Source organism: Schistocerca nitens, chromosome 11 (genome assembly GCF_023898315.1).
Source record: "Schistocerca nitens isolate TAMUIC-IGC-003100 chromosome 11, iqSchNite1.1, whole genome shotgun sequence".
Classification (NCBI taxonomy): domain Eukaryota; kingdom Metazoa; phylum Arthropoda; class Insecta; order Orthoptera; family Acrididae; genus Schistocerca; species Schistocerca nitens.
The window spans coordinates 128,538,228-128,557,379 of NC_064624.1; the positions used below are offsets into that span (position 1 = coordinate 128,538,228).

At 39.4% G+C, this 19,152-nt stretch overlaps 2 long non-coding RNA genes across 2 annotated transcripts in view; both read right to left on the reverse strand.

Moving 5' to 3' along the window:
* LOC126213555 (uncharacterized) overlaps positions 1 to 3,553 on the reverse strand; it is a 136,141-nt gene extending 132,588 nt beyond the window's left edge. The window contains exon 1 of the long non-coding RNA XR_007541258.1: positions 3,469 to 3,553. This is a non-coding gene — a long non-coding RNA (uncharacterized LOC126213555). The remainder of the gene's footprint in view (positions 1 to 3,468) is intronic.
* Positions 3,554 to 6,721: 3,168 nt separating this feature from the next.
* Positions 6,722 to 7,962, reverse strand: LOC126213554 (uncharacterized). Its single transcript, XR_007541257.1, has 3 exons — positions 7,715 to 7,962; positions 7,465 to 7,602; positions 6,722 to 7,363 (listed from the first exon to the last, which is right to left on the reverse strand). It is a non-coding gene; the product is annotated as an uncharacterized LOC126213554 (long non-coding RNA).
* Positions 7,963 to 19,152: the final 11,190 nt, after the last annotated feature.

The window sequence follows — 19,152 nt, forward strand, 5'->3', positions numbered from 1 at the left end:
GCTGACACTGTAATTGCAACATACATTACGAATTTGGCTCTCTCTTTGATCAGAAATTTAAATGCCATGATATTATTAACGCCTGTACATGACACGGTGTATTTTAACTGAGTGATAAGGTAGAGGCACCAGTTTTAGACAGTGCTTCAGTCTTTGATACGAGACAAGAAATACATTTAAATGAGACAAACACAAAGGCCAACGTTAAGGCTCCTCATAAATGCATAACTGGTATCATTTGGAATTTAAGTGTAGTAATAATATTACATTGGACTGATCCATGATGATGTAGGAAGTGAAGGAACTTGTTGAAAATAACATCGATCACAGCTGTTAATTTTAAGGTTGGGCTGTCTAAAAACTGTAATTTTCCAGTCTGACGCGGTTCTAGGCGCTCAGTCCGGAACCGCGCGACTGCTACGGTCGCAGGTTCGAATCCTGCCTCGGGCATGGATGTGTGTGATGTCCTTAGGTTAGTTAGGTTTAAATAGTTCTAAGTTCTAGGGGACTGATGACCACAGATGTTAAGTCCCATAGTGCTCAGAGCCATTTGAACCATTTTTTCCAGTCTGACACCCAAATAATGACTGGTACAGCAGAGACAGCAAAGGACTTGGAAGAGCAGTTGAACGGAATGGACAGAGTCTTGAAAGGAGGATATAAGATGAACATCAACAAAATCAAAACGAGGGTAATGGAATGTAGTCAAATTAAGTCAGGTGATGCTGAGGGAATTAGGTTAGGAAATGAGACACTTAAAGTAGTAAAGGAGTTTTGCTATTTAGGGAGTAAAATAACTGATGATGGTCGAAGTAGAGAGGATATAAAATGTAGACTGGCAATGGCAAGGAAAGCGTTTCTCAAGAAGAGAAATTTGTTAACATCGAGTATAGATTTAAGTGTCAGGAAGTCGTTTCTGAAAGTATTTGTATGGAGTGTAGCCATGTATGGAAGTGAAACATGGACGATAACTAGTTTGGACAAGAAGAGAATAGAAGCTTTCGAAATGTGGTGCTACAGAAGAATGCTGAAGATAAGGTGGGTAGATCACGTAACTAATGAGGAGGTATTGAATAGGATTGGGGAGAAGAGAAGTTTGTGGCACAACTTGACTAGAAGAAGGGATCGGTTGGTAGGACATGTTTTGAGGCATCAAGGGATCACAAATTTAGCATTGGAGGGCAGCGTGGAGGGTAAAAATCGTAGAGGGAGACCAAGAGATCAATACACTAAGCAGATTCAGAAGGATGTAGGTTGCAGTAGGTACTGGGAGATGAAGAAGCTTGCACAGGATAGAGTAGCATGGAGAGCTGCATCAAACCAGTCTCAGGACTGAAGACCACAACAACAACAACACCATGGTTTTATTTTAAAATTGAATTCAAAACATGTCAGTGAGCAAAATTAATTACACTATGAATTACAACCATGGAATTTTATTTCTGTGAATCTTGGTTCCAGTCTTTGACATGGTGTCAATCACTGGTTGTCATGATACGGCCCAAGCAAAAAACAAACTTGAAAGTGAAAGCTGCAGAAGCTGGCCAGACAGGCACCCCAATGGCTGCTACAATCTGTGTGAGACAAGGGTGACATTATATTGCAAATTTAGTGTAAAAAGTTCCATATTGTCTGAATTTATCCTATACTGACAGGTCATTCTAATCCAGTCGATTTTCTTATCTGCAAAAGTACACTAGCCAATACCAGTGGTACAAAGGTAGTGCCACATTGCAAACTATCCAGTAACAACACAAGTATTGCTGGACAATGAACATTAAATAACATGTGATAACCTGAGAAATTCAGAGTTGGTTTGAAGAAATAGAACAGCATTTCGAAAGAGTAACATTTTGAAAATAACAAATGACAATGACACAAGTAGGGTTTTCAGTTCTTATGAAACCTCACTTAATTTTCTCTCTCTCTTTCTCTCTCTCTTCTTCTTCTTCTTCTTCTTCTTCCTCTCTCTTCTCCATTCTCAAGGGAAAATGTGATAAAATAAAAGTGCAAGAAAGTTGTGTACAATGTTGGAAATGATGGAAAAGAAAATCTCACTATGCTTTTGACAGCATATGCTGCTGTAAAGCTTGCTCCTCCTAAGAACATGATTTTCTCCCATATATATATATATATATATATATATATATATATATATATATATATATATATATATAAACAAAGATGATGTGACTTACCGAGCGAAAGCGCTGGCAGGTCGATAGACACACAAAAACACAAACACACACACAAAATTCAAGCTTTCGCAACAAACTGTTGCCTCATCAGGAAAGAGGGAAGGAGAGGGAAAGACGAAAGGATGTGGGTTTTAAGGGGGAGGATAAGGACTCATTCCAATCCCGGGAGTGGAAAGACTTATTTTCTGTCTGTTTGTGTCTGTATATGTGTGGATGGATATGTGTGTGTGTGCGAGTGTATACCTGTCCTTTTTTCCCCCTAAGGTAAGTCTTTCCGCTCCCGGGATTGGAATTACTCCTTACCCTCTCCCTTAAAACCAACATCCTTTCGTCTTTCCCTCTCCTTCCCTCTTTCCTGATGAGGCAACAGTTTGTTGCGAAAGCTTGAATTTTGTGTTTGTTTTTGTGTCTATCGACCTGCCAGCACTTTCGTTCAGTAAGTCACATCATCTTTGTTTTTAGATATATATATATCCCCTCCTTCATGTGAAGAGTATTCCTGTAATAATAGCTAATAGCATACCAAGAACATGAGGGTGTCACAGTGGAGATTTGTTTTCTGGTACAGACGTCTGATACAACTATTCCACAGCAAGACTTATTCAATAGGTGTGGTAGCAGTGCATTCCCATAGGATAACAGAATATTATGTCCTCCAGGAATCACATTGGGTACACCACTTACAGCATAAACTGTACAACTACAATGTTTTCTGAGCAAGTAATACCAGTCAGTATCTTTAATTTTAACATAAGTCTTGACTCCCTTAATTACCTGCTTATACTTGTGCTTGTACTACAGGTTATTGGTAAAGCAAATACTTATTGAATAGGTCTTCACACTTTTAATACTTAGCAGAAATTCTGAAAAAAGTAAATTCTTTTATTACTGTATCACCTCTATGGTGAATTAAGAGGTACTGACTGGTTTCGTTGAACATTTAATAGAAGCCTTCTTTTTACCTGCTCTTGATAAAGAGCCATTCCAAGTTCTGTACATTACAATCTCTCGCATTTTTCTGTACACTAATATTTATTCTTCTAAATGGTAAATATTGCATTCAGACATTGTTGGTATTAAAGGTAATTCATGAAATAAATTATATTTAAACCAGAAAATTATAGGTTCAATATGACACATGAAAAGTACCTTGTTACACACATGTATGTACAGATTCCAAAATGTCTGTGAATTTGAGTTACAAACTTTTTTAAGTAGAAATATGAAGATCACAATACTTTGGGTCTGCAATAACTCAAACGTAAAATACCTTAGTTCCCTATGGGAAACTTTGTTCTTTACGTGACTCGAGCAACTGCTTTCACTCTTAATGGAAAACTAAATGGTTTATGTTAAAGTTAACTTGCAAAAAGTGTAACCATTGTTACATAATTTCTGTGAAGTGAGATTCCTTAATGTTAATTCCTTCCTTTGTCATCGTAACTTGATAATTTCAGTTCCATATGTGACATATGACGTAAAAAAATAATTGAAATGCTGTTATTACCATGAGCAAACAAAATCTTTTTAACATGTAGTACACAGTTCAAATCAGCAAAAAGTGTAACTGTATAATTAAGGTAAATGTTGATGAAAATTAGGCATGTAACATGAATACTGAAATTTCCTAATCCGCAGCTTGTGGTCGTGTGGTAGCGGTCTCGCTTCCCGTGCCCGGGTTCGGTTCCCGGCGGGGTCAGGGATTTTCTCTGCCTCGTGATGACTGGGTGTTGTGTGATGTCGTTAGGTTAGTTAGGTTTAAGTAGTTCTAAGTTCTAGGGGACTAATGACCATAGATGTTAAGTCCCATAGTGCTCAGAGCCGATTTGAACCATTTTTTGAAATTTCCTAGATTTCCAAGTGTAACTGTAATCACTGTATTCAGTACTTTGTAGTGCTAGAAAGATAATTCTATATGATTATTTGCATTCTCTTACCCTCCCCCCTCCCTCAACACAGGAAAATATAATAGAAAGACCTCCTAGCAAAATAAAGACAAAATTCAGAAAATTAGGTTTTGCCTGAATCAGGCTCCCTTATTCTAGAATGGTTCTAAAGTAATAAGAATGCTTACGATCAATTGGAATAATGTGTTCATTCTAGGAAGTATTAAAACAAGAATTAAGAGAGTAACAATTTTATTGCTCTTATGTTGCAGAGTATCCACAAACATTACTGTTTGAAACATAGGGCCACTGCATACTCCATTAGATCACACCCATTCTGTGATTAAACTGTTTTCTTAAAGTGAAAAATTCAAGTTAACATAGTTATTGAGGGAAATATTTTCACACACTGAAAGCTATCTGCCAAATAAGTCTCAGAACATTTTTTTTCATTAATTTCACACAAATCACCTGTTTTTAATGCAAGTGCATGTTTTGTAACACCAAACATCTTAAAATAAGCTTATATAATAAACAATTATAATTTTGTTACAATATCTACACAGGGTGTAAAGAGTTAATTTTACTTCAATGTGATTTATCCTTTGAAGTTCATCATTATACAACAACAAATCTATGGACAAAATAGTTTTAAAAAATCTGTCAAAATGTCACACCCATCTGCATGAAATGTACCAATACATAATCTTTTCCAATTTGAGCACTATACATGATTAAACAATATGAGTTTATTTAACTTCTGCCTTATACTTGATTTGTTGTTTAAAATTTTCTCAGCAGGTTTTTTTTCCCATATGTTTTTAAGTGTGTACAGGAGTACAGGGCAATCTTACAAACAAGTTGAGTCTGATGTAAGTCCTCAATCCCAATTTCATAATGGTAATCATGACCAAGAGCAGGAGCAGGAGATGGGTAATCTACAAATTTAATTTTAACACAATGTAAAATCTTGGCCTGTATATATTTCTGTCGCATATCCCCAGCAATCACAAACATCTGAAACAGTTTCTATTCTACAACAGAGTACAAGCAGTCACTTGTTTTAACCAGTTTTCCCCAGTTAACAAAATTTACAAATGCATTTTTATTGGCCATATTGGGAAAAGCATAGAGATAAATACATTCTAATGCAGATTTAACTACTGATGGCTTCAGTATGTGAAGACAGTCTTTGCATGTGATCTGCCTTGAAAGGCGCAATGACACATACCCTGCAATATAATAGAGTATGTTTTGCTTGAAAAATGAGAACTTAAACTTATCATCAAGAATTGCACACCACTTCTCTACTTCATTTTCTGCAGCACTTTCATCACTTTCTACTGCATGCTTTGTCCGCAGCTCGTGGTCGTGCGGTAGCGTTCTCGCTTCCCGCGCCCAGGTTCCCGGGTTCGATTCCCGGCGGGGTCAGGGATTTTCTCTGCCTCGTGATGACTGGGTGTTGTGTGATGTCCTTAGGTTAGTTAGGTTTAAGTAGTTCTAAGTTCAGGACACTGATGACTATAGATGTTAAGTCCCATAATGCTCAGAGCCATTTCAACCATTTTGAACTACATGCTTTCTTGCATGAAAATCATAAACAGGTGGCAAACAACACACATTAAAATTTGAGCAATTCCCATTCATTGCAGTGACACTGTTACTCAAGAGCAACTTTCTCATGGCACATTTGAACTGGTATGCATTTGCAATGTTGTTCCAACCACCTCTGGACTGAATGCTGGAAAGAAAAAAGCTCTATGTGGTTTTGTGACAGTTTATAAGTTAGCAAATACTTCAGAGGAGATTCAACACGAAGCATAATTGCCAGAGCTATGTGCCTGACTGATTGGATACTGAAAATTATCCCAAAAGCAAAAGTAATTCTTGCATGGAGCAGCAATGGAACACCAATGATTTTTAAGCTTTTGATATAATTTTCAGTGTCTCTGAAAATACCAAGCCAATAAGATTTGTTGTCAAGTCTCAGGGGGCTCTTATACCCTTTACCTAATGGATTTCTGGAGTTCAGAATATCAAAAATCCTATCAATATAATACAAAAATTCTACTGTTGCTTCACTTCCTATAAGATTTGGATCACCAACCCTCCTCAAAAACTATATACTATCTGCCACGCTAGAACTCAAAAGTCTGTGCAGCTAATGAAACATTCATTTTTCTATTTACACTACTTATACGTTGTCCTGATTGTTGGCAAATGTCATACCTTCTTCTTGTTGTACCTTGTTCAATTTCTCAATGAAATGCCATCTAATAATGCCAGTTGGAGACTCAATAGCAGATACTTCTGCTAGAGCATTTCTGGCAAACTTAATTATATACATGCCCAGGATACAATAAACATTGTATTTTTCCACACGGTGAGGAAAGTAGCTTTTAAAATCACCCTTGGAAAAATTTAAAGTACAGCCAAGTGAACGTAAAGTGCTTATATTTACCTTACAGCCATCACATGTAACACACCAAACCCTAATGCCAGAACTATGCAGCCTCTCTAAAGCAGATTTTATCAGTGTGGCCTGATAATTTGCCTGTACACCATTGATAAAGAAATATGCAATCGGGCATTTAAATTTGCCTTTAATAGAGACAAGCATGAAAACCAGAGCCTCAGATGCCTCTATTACTTCTTTTGACTGAGGCACTTCCCCACCAAAGTCTAAAAAACCTGTGTATTGCTTAGTTCCTTGGTCCCAAACTACTTGCTTCCTAATTCCCATACTGTCTACAATTAGACATGAATCGCTGAACTGGTCCCTTACAATTGGGTTCAAATCAATGTACTTGAAAACATCTTTTAAGAAGCCAGGATCACAGTCTACACTTGCCACCCATTTGGAAATCAATGATGTATGGGGCAGAGGCATTAATTTTTGCTGGTATTCATATGCTGCTGGTGAATAAAAGTACACAGTCATAGCAAACATTTTCACATTTGTTGTGTATCTATTACCCTTTGACGAGAGAGAGGTGTTCACTACATTGCACACTAATTCCACTTGTGTTCCTTTCTGATGATTGAGGAAGTTATGTAACTTCTCAGGAAGATGCCCCTTCTCCTTCAATGAACTTATGATGTCATCAATGGAAAACACTTCCTTCTTCGAAGTTTTTCACGGACACACTTCAGTTTACGTTTTAATTAGTGCACAATGTCTGAGGAAAAAAGAAATATAATGCAAGTTTCGGTCGCCATGTCTTCCATTTCTACTTTCGACTGTATACCACAATCAATTACTGAAGAACCAACTGCACTCTGAAATAAAGAAATAATTTCGTTATATATGATTGAAATAAGGCTTGATGAAAAAATATTATAAGAAAACGATGGGGGTGTGAAAACATCCTTATACTAACGTTTTCGACACAATTCACAGCTTCTGCATTGGATAAGTGGGACATGCTTTCCACGGAAGAATTCTCATTGACAACATTCTCCCCGCAATCAGTAGCGTCTGCAATGGGAAAATCGAGCACGGATTCCATGACAGAACGCTAAAAACAAAAATATGGACCTGTATTACAACATTGCTTAGATCTACGTAGCGTACGAAATAAATTCACAAAAGTAAAAAGCACACACATAGCAAGGAAATTAATTAGCTACCTCAAATGGAGAATCATCGTTGGCACTCAAAATCGTAACAACATGTCGTCGTGGCTGTTTATTTGGTGGCATCAAATGTGTCGGAAAGTCAAAAACTGATGGCACTGCTTCGGGTTTGAGACGTTTCTTCCACGTTCCAGGGTTCACTACGTAATCATCTTGTCGGAAATGGTTTCCGCAAAGTAACTGCAAGACGTAGGATTAAAATCTTTCCGCTTCACGGAAGTAATCCACGTATTTAGTAGCTCTGGGTGCTTTAGAGGAAACCTGGTCAAAAACATCGAATTAGCAAACGCACTAAGTCTGTATTTTTATCGCATTGCATCCGTAGTCCTATTACCTGTGAAATGGTAAGTCACTCTCCTTACTCCACCGCTTCGTACAATTGAAAGCGGAACAAGAAATCACCATTTCGATTTTTTTTTTTTTTTTTTTTTTTGTTTTTTACTTTATTGTTATTTTAATACTTGTACAAAGCAAGTAGGCTGGCAGCGGCACACTACGCCGCTCTTCAGCCACAGCGGTTTACAAAAGTAGAAAAACGGAGAAAGACAATGAAACAAAGTGACGGGCAAAAGAAAGATGTCACATAGACACAAAAAACACGGAGTCGTTCACACGTGACGATAACAACACTGATAACACATTGGCACGGCGCACACAACACTGATGAATCCGACGGCACAAGTGAACGTAGTAGTGGGACGGCGGACACCAAAAACACTAAACGGCGGCACACACACGAGACACAGAAGGCGATGAACTCCGGCGCGCGAATGTTCACTATGCGTGTGCGAGTCCGGGGACCTGCCAAGAGAGGAGGAGGAGGAAGTGGAGAGGGAGAGCGAGAGGGGAGAGCAGGGATGCCATGGGCAAAGGAGAGAGGGGGAGGGAGGAAGGGGGTGGGGAAGCCCAGGGGAGAGGGGAGGAGGGAGGGGGGAAAGGAAAGAGAAGGGAGGGGATAGGAGGGAGGGAGGGTGCCTAAAGTATAGGACACAGGAGGAGGGGGGGGATCAAAGTTGATAGGAGGGGTAGATGGAGGGGAGGAGGACATCATCAGGGAGAGGGAGCTGGCGGAAGCCACCTCGGGAGAGGGTAAGGAGGGTGGAGAGATGGAGACCGGGTGGGACATGGGAGTACAGGCGCGGCAGCGGGCGGGGGTGGGAGAGGATCGGGGAGACGAGCGGGTGAGGAGGATCGAGTTTACGGGAGGTGTAGAGGATTCGTATCCTTTCGAGGAAGAGGAGGAGGTGGGGGAAGGGGATAAGGTCATACAGGATCCGCGTGGGGGAGGGGAGACGGATGCGATAGGCAAGGCGGAGAGCATGGCGTTCAAGGATTTGGAGGGATTTATAAAAGGAAGGGGGGGCGGAGATCCAGGCTGGATGGGCGTAACAGAGGATAGGGCGGATGAGGGACTTATAGGTGTGGAGGATGGTGGAGGGGTCCAGACCCCACGTACGGCCAGAAAGGAGCTTGAGGAGACGGAGTCGGGAACGTGCCTTGGCTTGGATTGTCTGGAGATGGGGAGTCCAGGAGAGACGACGGTCGAGGGTGACGCCAAGGTACTTAAGGGTGGGGGTGAGAGCGATGGGACGGCCATAAACGGTGAGATAGAAATCAAGGAGGCGGAAGGAAGGAGTGGTTTTGCCTACAATGATCGCCTGGGTCTTGGAAGGATTGACCTTGAGCAACCACTGGTTGCACCAAGCGGTGAACCGGTCAAGATGGGATTGGAGAAGGTGTTGGGAGCGTTGCAGGGTGGGGGCAAGGGCAAGGAAGGCGGTGTCATCGGCAAACTGGAGAAGGTGGACGGGGGGTGGCGGCGGCGGCATGTCCGCCGTGTACAACAAGTACAGAAGGGGGGAGAGGACGGAGCCTTGGGGCACACCGGCGGAGGGGAAAAAGGTGTAGGAATCGGTGTTATGGATGGTGACATGGGAAGGACGGCGGGAGAGAAAGGAACCGATCAGACGAACGTAGTTAATGGGAAGACCATTTCGATAATCCATAATTCCTTATATACCGTACAGACCTAGAGAAACTTCTTGCCAAATTCGAATATGGCAGGCAATACAGACGACAGTAATCAGCTGGTAGAGCCATCTATCGGTAGGTCCGGTAGTTGAGCATCCCTCATTTCGCTAGCTTTAGACGCCTGTGACGAAAACGGCAGTTAGCTCTATACACCGTCAAATTTTTGGTTAACGTGGTACAGTTTCACAAATTGTTTTTTCGTAACGGGTTCTTAAAAGTTAACACACTACACACAATCAATGTGGCTGAAAATAGTATGTGACTGGATTACAGGTAGTCACGAACTGCAGACGGCGACAGGAGACACGGATAAAATGATCGCCATGTTATCCCCGACAGCGTTTCGAGCTGACATCTGTCGGCGACGTCGAGCAACAGTGCAGGACCGAACGGCTGTGTACTGGATCTCGCAATAAGCTGTTCAGCAGGAAAATGCTGTAAATAAGAACGATGTCCTTACCGATATCAATTACTTGTTTCCAGTTACTTCAGAAAATTTGACTAAATGTCCATATCTATGGCCATATTGTAAGGAATGTACTTCACACCCAGCAACATTCTTGCTAATGTGTTTATTATATGTGGCAAATTGAAACTTTGCCTGTGTAGGCGGCGAGATGGAATCCGAATTGTCAATTTTTGAAAGGTTCGGACAGTGTTTAACCGAACCTATTGATGCAATCCAACGAGCTCATCCAAAGTTCATGTGAGAAATGTGTTATATTTCTTCGGGTACAGTGAGGAATCTCTTTGTAGTTTCGGAAGCTCCCTTACTCTACAGGTCAGCAGCCCCAAATCATTTTCAATCTCTTGTTTATTTTCTTTTGCAACTCATCATCTTCAGTTATTATAAATAAGACACATTCGTAGCAAGTTATTAACTTCATCAATTCGTTGTTGTACGTTACTTTAGTCATGTTCTAACTGAATTTCGGGTATACTTTGGAACTTACTATCGTACACTCTTAGTGTACTCTAGTTTTTTTAAACTAGACGCCGACAGCATAGTGTAGCCAACTGTTAGGGGCCTGCGCGTGCTCAATATTTATTGATAATAATAGTTTGTCAAACCTGCAATATACTGAAGTGACCTCACATAATCAATAATACCGATAAAAATCCTCAGTTGACAGCCTGGTTTTACAAGCTAAGATGTCAAACATTGATAATAATAGTTTGTCAAACCTGCAATATACTGAAGTGACCTCACATAATCAATAATACCGACAAAAATCCTCAGTTGACAGCCTGGTTTTACAAGCTAAGATGTCAAACATGGGAAAGGAAGAGTATGTGTTGCAGTTATATTACCTACAGCTTGCAAGCAATGGATGACAGATTAAAAAGACGAAATGGGTGTGGGAATGGTTGAAAAAAAGGACCGACTGTCCCCGTGTTAACTTACAGATAATCAGAACCATGGACCCAGAAGTTTTGTCTCTGGTGAGTCCTGCACCATACAGATACAACAAGTTCCTAATGTTGAGACGAGATAAATCAGAGAAGCAACCTACGTTAACGAGAGAGTCAGTCTCAGTTGACGAGAAATTACGAGTAACAAAGAGATTTCTGATGACATGTAGGTCATTAGAATGCTAGTTCTGTAGTACCAGCAAACATAATTACTAAAATTTTAGGGAAGCTTGTGAAGCAATTATATCTGCCCAGCAAGGGTACGTCCAGGCAACAGACATAAAACATTTTTTTTTACGTTGATTAATAATTTGGCGAAACTGATATTCTTTTCGTGGATTTCTTACGAGTCATTTCAGATATATGACGTATTTTTGTAAGAGAAAGGTCTTTTTCGAACTGCTATGTAATTCATCAACCGATACTATACTAAGGTAAGCATTGACATAGAGAATCAATCATCTGTTGACCATCCTAAAGTGGTATATACAGTGATTACAATCGCTTCGGTCTATTAAAAATGTTCTATGTTAATAGATCAATTCAAATATTGAATGTTATGTGTGATATGAACAAAGGCGAATTGATAGCAAACAAAGAAAACTAATGCCGAGTGGGCAATACGTGAATCTCTGTCAACATCTGAACAGAGAATATTGTCAAACCGCCAACACTTAACCTCACACGTTTATTATGAATTAACAATACCGAGAATATTTTGAAGGCCATCAATACAGCTCATCAGTGTACGGGCTCTCAGGCGGTCAGTATATTGACGGTTTGACAGTATTACTAGACGTGTGAGAGCCCCTGAAGGCGCCTGCATCACATAAGATTATGTCAGGTATTTCTTCTTTTCACTCAATGAAATTCGCTGCACCAATGAGTACTTTACATCATACAGTGCTACATAAGTTGCTGTTTTCGGATCAGCTGGTTCGGGGTGAGTCTTCTCCCGCTAATGTATTGTTACGATGATAAAGCGAAGGAAAAGAAATCTTTCGCTTAATGGCGTCAGTGCGGTCGTCGCATTCAGCTGTAGCGTGTCAGGCGCGCAGACAACACAGGCGGGAATTCTACAGCCGGCTGGTTCCACATAGTGTCGAGCGGCGTCGCCAGAGAGCAGCAGCTGGTGGTGGTGGCGAGCTGCCGCGGCCGAGTAGTACCGACTGCCGTCGACAGAGGGCAGGCAGGAACTGCAGAGCGGACTCATTGCGTTCTCACACGAGTTTCTCCTCGCTTGCCGCTCCAAAAGTTGTGTGACGATAGCACCCTGTTTTCGAGAAATATACATTTTTTCATAGTTCGTGATAGATGTGCCATAGTTCTAGCTTTCTTTGTACAAAATTTGAATAGTTCCTCAGAGTTTAACGAAGAAAACAACAATACTCGAAAAAATTTACGTATCGAAACCATTCTTGTCAATTTGCGCAAAATGTAAATTCATAAACAGTTCTGAGGACAGTTCTGAACTCCAAGAGTTCTATCGGAAATCCAAATAACATTTGTTTTAGTTTATGCATCCCAACCTGGGATGTTTATTTCCCATGCACTGGAGTAAAACTTTACATATAATTTAAATTTGTGGAGCCGAACACTGAAAGTTATTAATAAGTCTTACTATTAATATGTTTCAGTTTTCTATCAGCAGAATAAGTACAGCTTTTCACAAATGTGCCTCTACTTTTTGAATTCTCCTCATATACCTGTATGTAGAGGATTTTGTAAATAAACTTTACCTATAATGTACTTTTAAAGATATAACAAGGGATGGCTTTTCTGATAGTGCGTACGCGTGAATAGTGAGTTTCGGCATTAACATCTATTTATAAATAGCTGCTTAACCATGCATAACGCCACGGTCCAAGCTAGTAACATATATAGTTCTAATAACCCCCGAAGACATCCCCCCCACTGGTAAAAGCACAAATCGCACCCTGAATCAGGCGCAGTGTTTTAATTTGATATTTGACGTTCAGACAGCGGACACTGACGATTAAACAGTTCAAAAAGAATGTAAGCGCATTTTACATTCTGGATTAGCTTTGTACTACTTACTACGTTGATAAACAAATAAATTAATTGTTGAAATGAAATATGAAAGGGCGTAGTGGATAAAAATTTGCAGTCAGCTCATATCTCATCAACAGAGCACTTGCATCGATACTGAACCATACAACAACGAAAATCATATAGAGAAAGGAAGCTATTAACAAGAAGGCGGCAATACTGCCAACTGTTGAAAAATAATTTACAGAAAATTTCGACGTGTATCAAACCGAAAAGATGCGCCCGATGGGAGCATAATAAAAACTATGATACGTCCCTGAGACCTCTCGAGACCAAAAAATAATAAACAACACACAGCAACAATGCAAAAGTTGTGGCACTACAACTAGAAACAATGAACACATGAACTGCCGCTTTTAAGCAATCGGCAAGTGACGTCCGCATAGCAGTTACAAAAGTGGTAGCATCAAAGCTTCTCACAGTAGCATCAAAGCTAATGACAGCAGCTGCACTTTTTGGGATGCGCGCGCCCCGTCGTCTGAAGCCGCCCGCCAGCGCTGCATTTCGCTCCTTGATCTGCCCCTAATGAGTATACGCAACGATGCTACTCATACTCACGCGAATAATCATTATGCTCCTTCAGTCAGAGCTCTTGTGCAGTCGGTGCCTGTTGTGCAGTCGGTGTTGTTGTGTAAGTGATATTTATGAACTGTATTACCCATAAAAAAGTACAATCTACCAGAATTGAAACGTCTTCTCAGCATGGAGGAATTTAAAGTGATCGATGATAGAGGCTTTCAATTCACTCTGTCTCACCCGGTCTTCCAAAAACTGTCCGATACCATGGCCGACATCGGCTCGGAAATGTCTTCGAAACATATTTACACAACAATTAAAGAAGATTGTCATGTTCTTACTTTTGTTAGAAACACCTTCAGGTTGGAATGTTTCGATGAAGAAAAAGACAACGACAGCAAAGATGAGTCGTGGAATGTTTTTGGTTCTTCGTGAAACAAGGACATGACAAAGCAGTTTGACCTACTACTGTCAGCAGAAAAATGGTCTATCACAAAATCAACAAACAGGAAACTTGGAAAGCCTTCAAGACTGGTAATAGGGAAGTGAATCGATTTGATGGCTGATAATATTTATGAAAATCACAAAATTCCATGTGCCTTTTCTTTCAAATACGCGAAAGTGTGTGAAAGTTCAAGTTAAAAGTACTTATTGAAGATCAAAGGTGCAGAATGCGGAGCCACTTTCGAAGGGATTGCTATGAAGAAGCCAAAAAAGATCAACGATATTATTCTAAACTGCAGACTTTCAAACTTTTCAGACGATAGTAATCACCTGAAAAGAAGACAACAGGTAGCTGCTAAATTGGTTGATAACAGCATGCCTGCAGCTCTATGGCGAAATGATGAAGCGAAAAATATGTCTTTCGGAGACATGATTCCTCCAAATTTACCAAATGCTGATGCCTTGAGGAAGGCTACAGAAGAGGAAAGAACCAAAGGATTTGGTATAACAACTAGTAAGCCTGTTGAAAACCTGCAAATCGCGAAACGTACAACCCATTGGGACAAAATTCACGCAATCGGATTGGATCCACTCTTCTGTATATATCAGGATTGGATCCACTCTTCTGTATGTATCAAAGTCTGTTGCACAAATATTGTCATCAAATCAATAGCAGTGTATACGATTCAGTAGATGCTACAGGTGACGTTGCATTTCGCTTTATTTCACGATTTGGGGATCTGTCAAACAGGGCTGACTATATAGAAATTAAGTCAAAGTACATATACCTGTATAAGTACATGTGCATCCGCAAAGTAAACGTCACTAGTAAAGATCCAAATATCGTCAATCGATCATAAATCAGTTGCCCAATTTATCAGATGATATCCTGTAGGCATGATGCATATTTCTTGTCATTTTTCTTTATGGAAATCGTCAGATCTGGAGCTCCTAGACCAAAAATCATGGTAACTGATTTTGGTAAGACTTTGTTCGTTGCCATTTCTTGAGCAATAGCCAATTGCTCAGATTTAACAGATTATTTGAATAGGTGTTTTAGTCATATTGTTTTGCACAATAGAGTAATTCTACCCTCGTGTTATTTGAGAATAGATTTAAACCGTTTTATGGTCATGATATCAAGATGTAAATGCTTCTCAGGAGGTAAATCACAAACAAAACAACTTGATCTTCGCGTTTTGGCCCTTATTTACATGAGGACCGATTTTCATGATATCTAAACTGCTTTGCGCTCACTTTTGGTTGTTGTATTGTGCGAACATCTTGGTATTGATGAGTGTGGTCAAGAACATTCATCAATGGAACATCAGCGCCACCTTGATAACATTATCAGAGGTAGTCCATGTCATTTATAAATTGACGAAACGAAAGATGATGACTACAAAACTGATGATACTGAAAACAATTATGACCATCTTTTGGAGTCAATTTTGAACTCTAAGGAATCTACTGCAAATGCGTGGATTGATAGGGCAAAACGTATCTACAATGAAGCTGAAGTCATCGTGAATCAGACTAAGGATGACTATCTCTTTCCATTTTCATTTATGTATTCGTTCGTCAGCAGCGACTGAAGGACAGTTTTCAAAATTAAAGACAATGGGCTTTGACAAGCTACCTTTACGAGTAGACAAATTCATTTTTCAACATTTGAACTGCCTGCGTGAGGAAACAAAACTGTTAACGCCACTTATGATGGAAAAACAAGATTCAAAGTAATCTCTGAAGCACAAAACAACTGAAGCATCACTGCCTTACCATGAAGAAGAGATCTGGAAAGAATAAATAAGAAGCTGAAGATACACAAACGCCAAACGCAATCTTCTACTCGATAATTCTGAGACCACACTGAACAATACCTTACAAATTGAGACCCAACATGAAGTTGCAATGAGACACACACAAGTTTTAATAGTTTTGAATACAGATTTTCTCCTCTTTCAAGCTCACTTGTTATGATTGCGGAACAGTCTCTCATTCAAGAGTGATAGTGTGTGTTTTCAGCGCTCTTCAGAACATACTTTCCTGCCGAATTTGGACTCTAAAGAGATATTTCATTTCACAAAAGACTATCGCGAGTCATACTTCACTAGGGATATCTTTGAAATTTCGTCCTGTTTTTCGAAAACAGAAGAAAACCTAGAGACCTGTAACAATAAAATGGTGGAGAGTGCAATGCTGATAACACTTCAAAATGTAATCATTGTCACATTGAGCTAGAAAAACTACGCAGATGATTGCCCAAACTGGAATTCCACTAAGAAATTCATAGACATTAATTTGGCACTTTTCCCAAATTGGTCCTCAAGCAAATTAAGTACAGCTCTTACGTTAATTCTTAGTGTCTTTGATTCTAGAACCACAATCTTCCTGTTTCAGTCACTAGAATATGAGCATTTTATGCTCTAAATTTCACATATATATTTATTGTACCTTCTTTTCTATTCAATGCTTATTTACTACTGAATTCCCTACGTATGTATGTCCTTCTGTGTTTTAGTGTTTCCTGAAGAAGAGCTGTTAAGGGGACCTGTACGTCACGGCCTGTAGTTGTTGCTGGTACTTCGAAAGTTAATAATGCCGACTATCAATAGATTCAGGAGTGAAACTTTCATCAAACAATTAGTATATTGTGAGCTCTAGATGAAAAATATTGTAAATCTGTGGAATACATTGTGCAGTGAATATTGATGTTTTTCTTACATATTGAATTATATGTAATTGTTATTTTAGATTCAATATACTTACACACCATTCCAAATAAAAGATAAAAAAATCCAATTTTATTCTTCGAATTATTACCTTGTTGTAACAGTAAACCAGTAATACTTACCAGTTTCATGTTTTGATTACTTTAAACAAAATGTATTTTAAGAGTCAACTTTTTCTCCTAATAATTTAAGAACATAATATGACATACTCAAACTTAAAATATTTAATCCATTGTTGAATAATGTGGTTCAGTATGTAGGCAGGCACTATATTATTATTCATCCATAACTTTGTTTAAGTAGTTTTAATAGTGGATGAGATACCGGTGACAATATCTCTGTATGCAAACACGTTGATTACAGAAAACTGAAACTAAAGATTTGTATGTCATTTTCTTATCAATGACGACATTTCAAACCATTCCTGCTCCATAGTTTTGTTGATTCCTTTCTTGTCCTCTTCATTTTCTTTAGTTTTACTTCTTTTCTTTGCTATTATGGACTCCTTTTTCATGGTTTCAACAGCTTTTTCGATTTCTGTGCCATGTTGCCTGTCAGCTCATAGCAGCACAATTTTCATGTTGTTCCTAGTTGTGATGCCTGGTCTGCTAAATGTTTTTAATCTGCTTTTTACTCCATCATTAAAACATATTATGTCATCCATTCCACCAATGTGAAAACCTGAAATGCCAACAAAAACAGATTTTGACACGTGTTCCCAAATGCAACTGTTGAAACGCATTGTGATTTTGTTTTCTGTCATGTAAACATTTTTCCTGCACTTACGACAGACGACAGGTTCTTCAAAGATATTACATAAACGAGTATCTACGGAAATTGCGGCGCCCAAATTAAACAAAATAACATTTAAGCGCGAGAATGACGAGGTACTGTACACGAAGTGTATATTTTTAGAATCAGGAAGAACCAGAAAAATTTTATTAAGTAAAAAAGCAATTTTTTGAGCTCTCATGGCATCCAGGACCACTAACGGCTAAAAATATGCCCAGGACCCTCATGGATGAAAGTTAGGTGGCAACATCACCAGACTCTACGATACAGAAAAACATGTGCTGTGTGTAACGACTAAATTTGAAATTGCTATCGTTAATATTGTTGCCAACATTTGTTCTAGTTAGAAAGGAAGTGTAGACGTTTGATGAGTTAGACTACAGCGAGAGTCAAAAGTTTTTACAGTGTATAGAAATATTATGTATATTTCCGATTTATCGGGATTCATATTTTGTGTCCCTTGGTCTTTTTTTTCTTGAAACACGAAGATACGTAGTCAGTGGGGTACATAGGCTGCTTATCAGTAGGCTGGTAATTTAGCCTAGTACCGAGTGATTTAGGAGCTCAGAGTGTGTGAATGACACTGTTTCTCAAGTATTGTACATTAATATAACGGTGTATTGGGGCCCATCAAGTAAGTTGCATAGTAACCACGCCAACGGCTCTCCCACCATAGCTCATTGTACCTGTGGTGCGCTTCTCGACAAGTGTGACACCATCTGGTTAGTGGAGGGTGTGAATGGATTTGCTCTCTCAGCCATCTGTTTTTTTTGCACTGACGAGCCTTCTCTCTTTGAATCATCTAAGCATGCACATCCCACGCTTCCACCCACTATAGTCAGCGTTAGGAAGCTGTACCGGCGTTTGTACAGTGCTGAACATTTAGACTTTTTGTATTTAGTAGAATATTTCCGGATTATAAGGATTTTCGGTAATCCAAATTACATCCCAACCCAAATAGTCCAGATAAAAGAGCTTTTGTGTACTGCACTGCACATTGTAGCATTTTTTATGTCTCACATAATTCCAAAATAACAGTGAGAATACATCACAGCTGTACTTCTGGTGGTACCTCATCTCCTGGTTTCTGAACATCACAGAAGTCGTCCTACCAAAGTTACAGAAGTAGCATTCCTGGAAGAAAGGCTATTATCAAGATATTTCTTCGCGACAGCCTGGGGTTAGAGACCCGATCCGGCACACGGTTTTTATCTGCCAGCAAGTTTCACATCAGTGCACACCCACTGCAGAGTGAACATGCAATCTATTTCATGGACTATTGGCACCATAAAAATGTTGTGTGGGCTTTTAAAAGAACTCTTTCGGTACTATCCAGAACTTTCAACAAAAGGGTTGTGCCAATTTATGATAATGTAGTCTAAGTGAGTCTCTTGTAAATGATATTAACTCATTAACTGTTATCCCCACAAAAAA